The sequence below is a fragment of the Penaeus monodon genome, chromosome 6 (assembly GCF_015228065.2).
Source record: "Penaeus monodon isolate SGIC_2016 chromosome 6, NSTDA_Pmon_1, whole genome shotgun sequence".
In the NCBI taxonomy this organism is placed as follows: Eukaryota; Metazoa; Arthropoda; class Malacostraca; order Decapoda; family Penaeidae; genus Penaeus; species Penaeus monodon.
The window spans coordinates 55,632,430-55,639,929 of NC_051391.1; the positions used below are offsets into that span (position 1 = coordinate 55,632,430).

Below are 7,500 nucleotides of genomic sequence, written 5' to 3' on the forward strand. Positions count from 1 at the left end.
CAAGAAGTCTCACACTGGGGGAAAATGTGCATAATTGCAGTACTGATACCTTTAATATCACAATCTTCACGTTTAATCTTTGTAAGTCTGAGCTTTATATATATAATCTTAACTTGTTTTCTGGATTCAAAATATATATATATATATATATATATATATATATATATATATATATATATATATATATATAGATGTGTGTGTGTGTGTGTGTGTGTGTGTGTGTGTGTGTGTGTGTGTGTGTGTGTGTGTGTGTGTGTGTGTGTGTGTGTGTGTATGTATGTATGTGTGTGTGTGCGTGTGTGTGTATACACATAGAGAGTGAAAGAGGGATATTATATGTATACTGCACAAGTATGTATATTCTGTGTCATATTCACCGGCCGAATTAAGGCCATCACCCTTCCAAATATATTGCTTAACCCTGTATCCAAACACACCCTTCCTTTTCAAACCACACTACAGGAATAGAAAGACGAAAAAAAAATGCAAGCGCTGTTGCACAACGCCAAAAGCAATGTTGCAATGTTGGGGAAGTAAGAGCCACTCCTCGATATCGTTTTCCACCAAAAGTCCCAATTTCATCAAGATGTTTTGCCAATGAAGATTTGAGTTAACGATAGCCCTCTGGATCAAAGAGGAAGACAAACTGGGTTCAAAGGGACTAAAGACAGCTCTGTGAATTTTAATATCCTTTAGGTGAAGGTACAAAGGATACGCCGTGAGACAGTGCATTTACATATATGCATACACAGATTGATAGATATGTAGATAGGTAGAAGTGTTTGGTGTGTGTGTGTGTGAATATATCTTATATTATATTTATTAATATTTGTATATATAATATTATATTATATTATATATATAATATATATATTTATAAATATATATATATATATATTATATAAATATGTATGTATGTATATATTATAGTATATATATATATATTATTATTGTGTGTGTGTGTGTGTGTGTGTGTGTGTGTGTGTGTGTGTGTGTGTGTGTGTGTGTGTGTGTGTGTGTGTGTGTGTGTGTGTGTGTGTGTGTGTGTGTGTGTGTGTGTGTGTGTGTATGTGTAAGTGTGTAAGTGTATAAATAAACAAATGCTTATATTTATTCCTCTATTTCACTTATCTGTTGGTCTAGAGTTACGCACATCCATACGCACACGCACACACACACACACACACACACACACACACACACACACACACACACACACACACACACACACACACACACACACACAGAAATATATGTATATACATATAATCATAAAATTGCGTTATACTATTCACAAATTCAAGTATTTCTCCCAGACTGTGGAAATTTCCGTGCTAATATGGGATTGTAATCAGAACTTCGCAAATCCTACTGTTGCTCAGGTTTTGCTCAACATTTAAAACTAACCAGACTTTTTTTCTTCTTCTTTTGGCCATTTTCTCTTTACCAGATTTCTCTCTCTCTCTCTCTCTCTCTCTCTCTCTCTCTCTCTCTCTCTCTCTCTCTCTCTCTCTCTCTCTCTCTCTCTCTCTCTCTCTTTCTCTCTCTTGATGAATGAATAATTGAGTGCCAGGGTGCGAAATGACTTCCGCGAATTTACGTCATCAAAGCCGGAAAATTGGCAACCCCGATGTTACTGAGACCAACGCTCCAGTGTTCTTGAAGGAATTGCTGAGTGAGGAATTTCACAGCTACGTAACGGGGGGCGATTCCATGGCGTGTGTGTGTGTGTGTGTGAGGATCGAGGCCATTCGCCTGACGCTCGGAAAAAAACGCATGCACGCACGCACGCACGCACACACGTTTGATTGTGTGTGAATGTACGTACGTATGTATGTATGTATGTATGTCTAGCTTACTGTGCCAAATGCTTTTCAATAATCAATAAAGCAAACGTAGATATTTTTCTGTCGTTGACGATGCTGGTCTCTTCTCCGTAATATTAATAACTTACCGTTTTAGGAATTAATCCGTCTGTTACATTTTGATGATCATGTATGTGTGTAGTAGTGCACGCGCGCGCGTGGTGTGTGTGCACGTTTGCCAGCTGGTGCGATTTGTGCTTGTATGTTTCTTTGAGTGGGTGTGCGTGTGAGTGAGAGTGAGATTGAGTGAGAGTGAGAGAGAGAGAGAGAGAGAGAGAGAGGAGTGAGTGAGTGAGTGAGTGAGTGAGTGAGTGAGTGAGTGAGTGAGTGAGTGAGTGTGACGTAATCAAGCAAGCCAAAGGCACTTACACACACAAACAGGTGTTAGCCTAGATTACCTAGCCAAAGTAGGTGGAGTCTCGAGTTGCCAGATACTTTTGGATGAAGTAAGCGTGCTTGACATATCACCCGTTTGATTCGGAATAATATAAACGAAAGCAAATGAAAATACGATATGAAAAAAAAAAAAAAAAATCTTTTCAAACAAAGGTTATCTGCTACCTCTCTCTCTCTCTCTTTCTCTCCGTTCGTTTTGTGAAAGTTACATCACCTACTTGCTTGAACTGAGCATCGCTTACAGTGAAACCTTTGGAAACTTCCTTAACTGTCTAGATCAAATCACACACACACAAAAAAAAAATAATAATAATAATAAAAAAAAGAATCCACGATTAAACACACACACACACACTACAAAAAAATTATCTAAATCACAAGTGCCAAAATGTCAAAGTCATCATTGAGGACCTGCAGAAAATATCCACGGCCGTCAGTTCTTTCACCCCCGACGTAGGTTTCTTCCTGCCAACTGTCGGCAAATACCCCGACTGGTGCCTCCGCTTGACCCTTCGTTGCCAAGGTTGCTACGTGGGGGGGGGGGGTTACTGTTTTCTTCTACAGCATTTATTATTATTATTATTATTATTATTATTATCATTATTATTATTATTGTTGTTGTTGTTGTTGTTGTTGTTGTATACGATGTTTACATGTTGGATGTCCACGTGTGAAAAAGAGAGAGAAAAATAAATGAATAAATATTTGTGTTTCTTTGCTTTACATGCCTTTCGCCCGACTCATGTGCTTTGATGGTTCTTCTCGAATATTCACATGTTTTTTTTTTATCGTGTAAGCGGGGGGGGGGGGCGCTGCCGGGAAACACAAACGGATTTTGTTATCTCAAGCACACGGGTATTTTCTCCGATAGCAATTTCATCATAAGTACCTCTCCGTCACGAAAGTAATGATTTCATACTGAGAGAGGGAGAAAGAGAGAGAGAGAGAGAGAGAGAGAGAGAGAGAGAGAGAGAGAGAGAGAGAGGAGGGGGGGGGAGAGAGAGACAGAGAGAGAGAGAAAGAAGGGGTTGGGGAGTGAGAGAGAGGGGGCGAGAGAGAGAGAGAGAAAGGAGAGAGAGAGAGAGAGAGTGTGTGTATGTGTGTGTGTGTATGTGTGTGTGTGTGTGTGTGTGTGTGTGTGTGTGTGTGTGTGTGTGTGTGTGTGTGTGTGCGTGCGTGTGTGTGAGAGAGAGAGAGAGAGAGAGAGAAACTCACTGGTACGAATGAAATTGATTAGCATCTCCGTGCGCCCAACAGAAGTGAATGACTTCGAGGAGCAACCTTAGGCATAACCAATTCCCCGACTGTCCACCCCAGCCCTTTCTTCTACCTCCACCCCCCAACATACACACCCACGCCCCCTCCCACCCCCTACCCTTACCCCCAATCCCGTCTCTCGAGAACAGACACAAGCTAATGATATTGATTCTGACCCCGGGTTGCCTTGCCGACGCTCTCAAACTTTCATCTAGTTGACGCAACTGGTCGGGGTACGTTTAGCATCCCTTTCCCGAGGTGATCCCCTTTCCCTCGCCCCCCCCCCCCTCTCTCTCCCTACCCTTTACACTACCGTTGCTTTAAACCCCATCCTACTAGCCTATTCAATGTCTCATATTTGATTTTTAACCGTAACACCGCCTTCCTCCTCCCTCCCCCCATCCCCCTTCCTCCTCCCATTCCCCTTCCTCCTCCTCCTCCGAACACTACCTCTGACCTCCTATACTATTTTTTCTATCTCACTACAGCTCTCCGGTCACTTAAAACCTGGTAGAGCATGATTCGCGTGCTTTTCACCGTTGAGTTGGCGGTCCCTATAGTAGTTACACGGCTTTCATTATGCAACTTACTGCAAACTTGTTCCGATCCAGCACTTTACAGTATTCAATATCATGCTATCGTCTTTTACGTTCATATTCACTTTCTCTGTAATATTCTCCGTGAGAAAGAGATGTTTTACCCTCACGTCACTATTCTTCTTTCTTCTTCTCTTTCCCCCATTTTCTTCCGTTTTCCTCTTTTTTTTTTCGTACCCATCACCCGAACTCTCGCACTTAAAAATTTCGTCTATTATTTCTTCCTGAAGTTGAAGAACTTGGCTCACATTCTGACTAGCAAACATCTGCCTCTTTAGCCAGTAGGGAATACTTCTCTGCCTGCCTTTTATGGCGATAATTGTTCATTTGCAGCTCTTTGGTCTGTTTGTTTATTTTATTTGATTATTCCAATGACCTCGGTTACCTTTCTCAGAACACTCCAATACTGATGACCGTGAGACCCAACGTGTCTCTCTGAAAAGAGAAACAATTTCTACCCCATTTTTTAACCATGTTTTTTTTATAAAAATATGGAAAATTTACAGCAACCTGACAACTCTGGGGATCAAACCCGTTGTATCGCTGAACTGTAAAAATGCAATGCAACGACCTTGGTATTCAATTTCTTGTAAGATACATTAATAACTATAAGGAAAAGAGTGAATAAATAACGTTTCTTTGCTTGGTCGCGAGAACCTTAGACATGACACAGTCACTGTAACATATACCAAACAAATACCTATTATAAAAAGTAATCTATGTACCCTTTTCCCACAAGTTTCTGGAAAAAGTGGATACCACTGGTTTCGTGGAGTAACCTGTAGAGCAAATAACGCGAAAAGCATACTAAGCAGGGAATGAGGCTACAATGTACGAACAGCAACGAAAGCATGCAATATGAAAACGTATTACATAAGTATGCATATATGCGCAGCTGTCTGAGACTCCGGGTTAATAAGGACAGGCAACTTAATGACGAAAAGTGGCGAGGGAAAAAGGTAACTATAACTCCACAAAATGAAAGGACAATTTGTCATTGAATATGCACTAGTACTGAAAGGTTATCAACGCCATTTTTTTTTTTTTTTTATCACCGCATATCTTTGTTTATTACAAATTATTAAAATTCACTGCAAACTGAGTGAATGGTTAAAACGTGGTCTTCAAAGATTGTGATTCTAATATATAATAGCCCAGTTTTCATTTTATGAAGCAGCACAGTCAATTGCAACTTAGTCCTCTACACTTCAACCTCTAGCATACACGCATGGAAAAGGTCTCATTGCTTTATTTACAACTATAAAAAGGGTATACCTACTCGAATAAATTATTTAGTTTTGGGATACACATATATATACAAAATAAACCAGGTTCTTAGAAACGGAACTTGTTGAAATCCTTAAGATTCACTTTAGAAGATAAACTCTCACACAAAGCCTTGACCTTCTTACGTTATCTTGAAGAAAGATTTGATTTTTTTCTACAATATTTCTTGGCATCCGGCCTGATGCAAGGGATATCAAGAATAGAAAATTGCACCCTCACCCATCGTGCCAAATCGTGAATCATCACTTTCTGAAATAGTTCCATTCACTAATGATACATTTAACAAATGCCATTGGGTATATCTGTCATTGCCTCGCCGTATGATATATCTTTACGTCGCTCAAAAGTTAGACAAACATGATCACTGTCATACCACATGCATTTCAATGCCAGCGAGATGGCTTCCCTCTGCACTATATGCCATCACAGCTTGTGTGTACCATTGTCACCATTATCATATAAGTAACATTAACCTGAAAGAGACATACCATCTCAAACTATGATGGTTTACAGTACGCTATCTCATCCGCAACGATCTGCTACGTGGTATCTCAGACTCAGTATACAAAGTAATTTCAAATGACTGTTAGAGAAGTGTGGCATCATATACCTTCAATCCATCACATAATAAAATTATAAACATTACTGTTATCGATATTTCCTGAATATAAGGAAACCGAACGCTGAACAAAATTCATAGTGCTTAAAATCGTGTCCCCTCTCTAAAATTAAAATCCCAACCCTTTATCATTACCATTTTCTTTATGGAAAATGAGATAATAATTAATGAAAAAGGATGTGCCAGGTACTCAAGTCAGGGTTTGTTAATGACAGTGACTCTTTTCATTTTGTCCTTACCACATAAGTGTCATATCCTGTCAAAATTGCTTTAGATATACTAGTTCTTTACGTTTTCGGTAAAGTGTCAAAACAGAGTTGATATTTTGTTCATGTTTTATCTTATCAAATACCAGCACGGTGGTCCCCGAGTTCGATAAACGGTAGGGGGGGGGGAGGCTAAGTTTCGTTAGACTTTATCAATTTTCTTGATGGTTTTGTCGAATTTACACTTCTAAATATTTCATACATCTAAAGGTTCCTTGTTGTTATAAGACAAAATAAAAAAAAATAAAAAAAAAAAAAAAAAGTTTTTACTGTATTGGTATACATTTTGTTTTTCGTAATTTGCTTTGTAGTCTACTGTAAACATACGTTACACATTTATATTGCAATTAACACAAGTGGTCGATCATTCACGACCATGATGAATAATAACTGAAATAATTCATATAATTACTATCCTTTCCTATAGGTATTATCTTAATTTCCTGGACAATCGACTAATTGAGAGAAAAGAACAAAAAAATTACTTACTGGTCTAAAATAGTCCCATATTACCTACAAAACGTGTTACGGAATAGGAGTTATATATGTGGAATACCCTTGGCACCCTGACAAGGAAGACAGCTCTCTTGCTAGACTTCAAATCTTAAACTGCAGAATGTACGGTGCATACTTCATCTAGAAAAGCCTTGAAGATCGTAAAATGTGCCGGATGAAGTCGAGACGACCACTGAGGAACTAAACTTACTTTCACAACACAGCCGGGAGTTACTTTGATTAAATTGCTTGTAATTCTCGTCACGTCACCCACTTATGTAATGAGTGGAAAGGCGAGCTTTCATTTGTCTCATCCTGTAAGGAAAAAGCCTACGGGGAGGTTCATAAGGCCAAGAACAGTGTTGGAAGCATAAATATTAGCAGCTTTAAGCAGATACTGCTGAACGTTATGAGAAAATCACATTTTCTTTTTTTCGTGCTGCTAATTTTCAACTACACGAACCTTAAGACTTTAGAATGACATCCACCTTATTATCCCAGGTGTATCCCCCCCCCCCCACACACACAACACACTAAACAACATAATACACCCTATTACCCAGTCCTATCCATACACACACACACACACACACACACACACACACACACACACACACACACACACACACACACACACACACACACACACACACACACACACAATAAAACAAACAAATAAAATAAATAATACACACTCTTCTACTTGACACCTGTAAAAG

At 39.2% G+C, this 7,500-nt stretch overlaps 1 protein-coding gene across 1 annotated transcript in view; it reads right to left on the bottom strand.

Annotated features, from left to right (window-relative positions):
• Positions 1-7,500, bottom strand: part of LOC119574661 — a 32,610-nt gene that overhangs the window by 6,413 nt on the left and 18,697 nt on the right. The window lies entirely within an intron of this gene.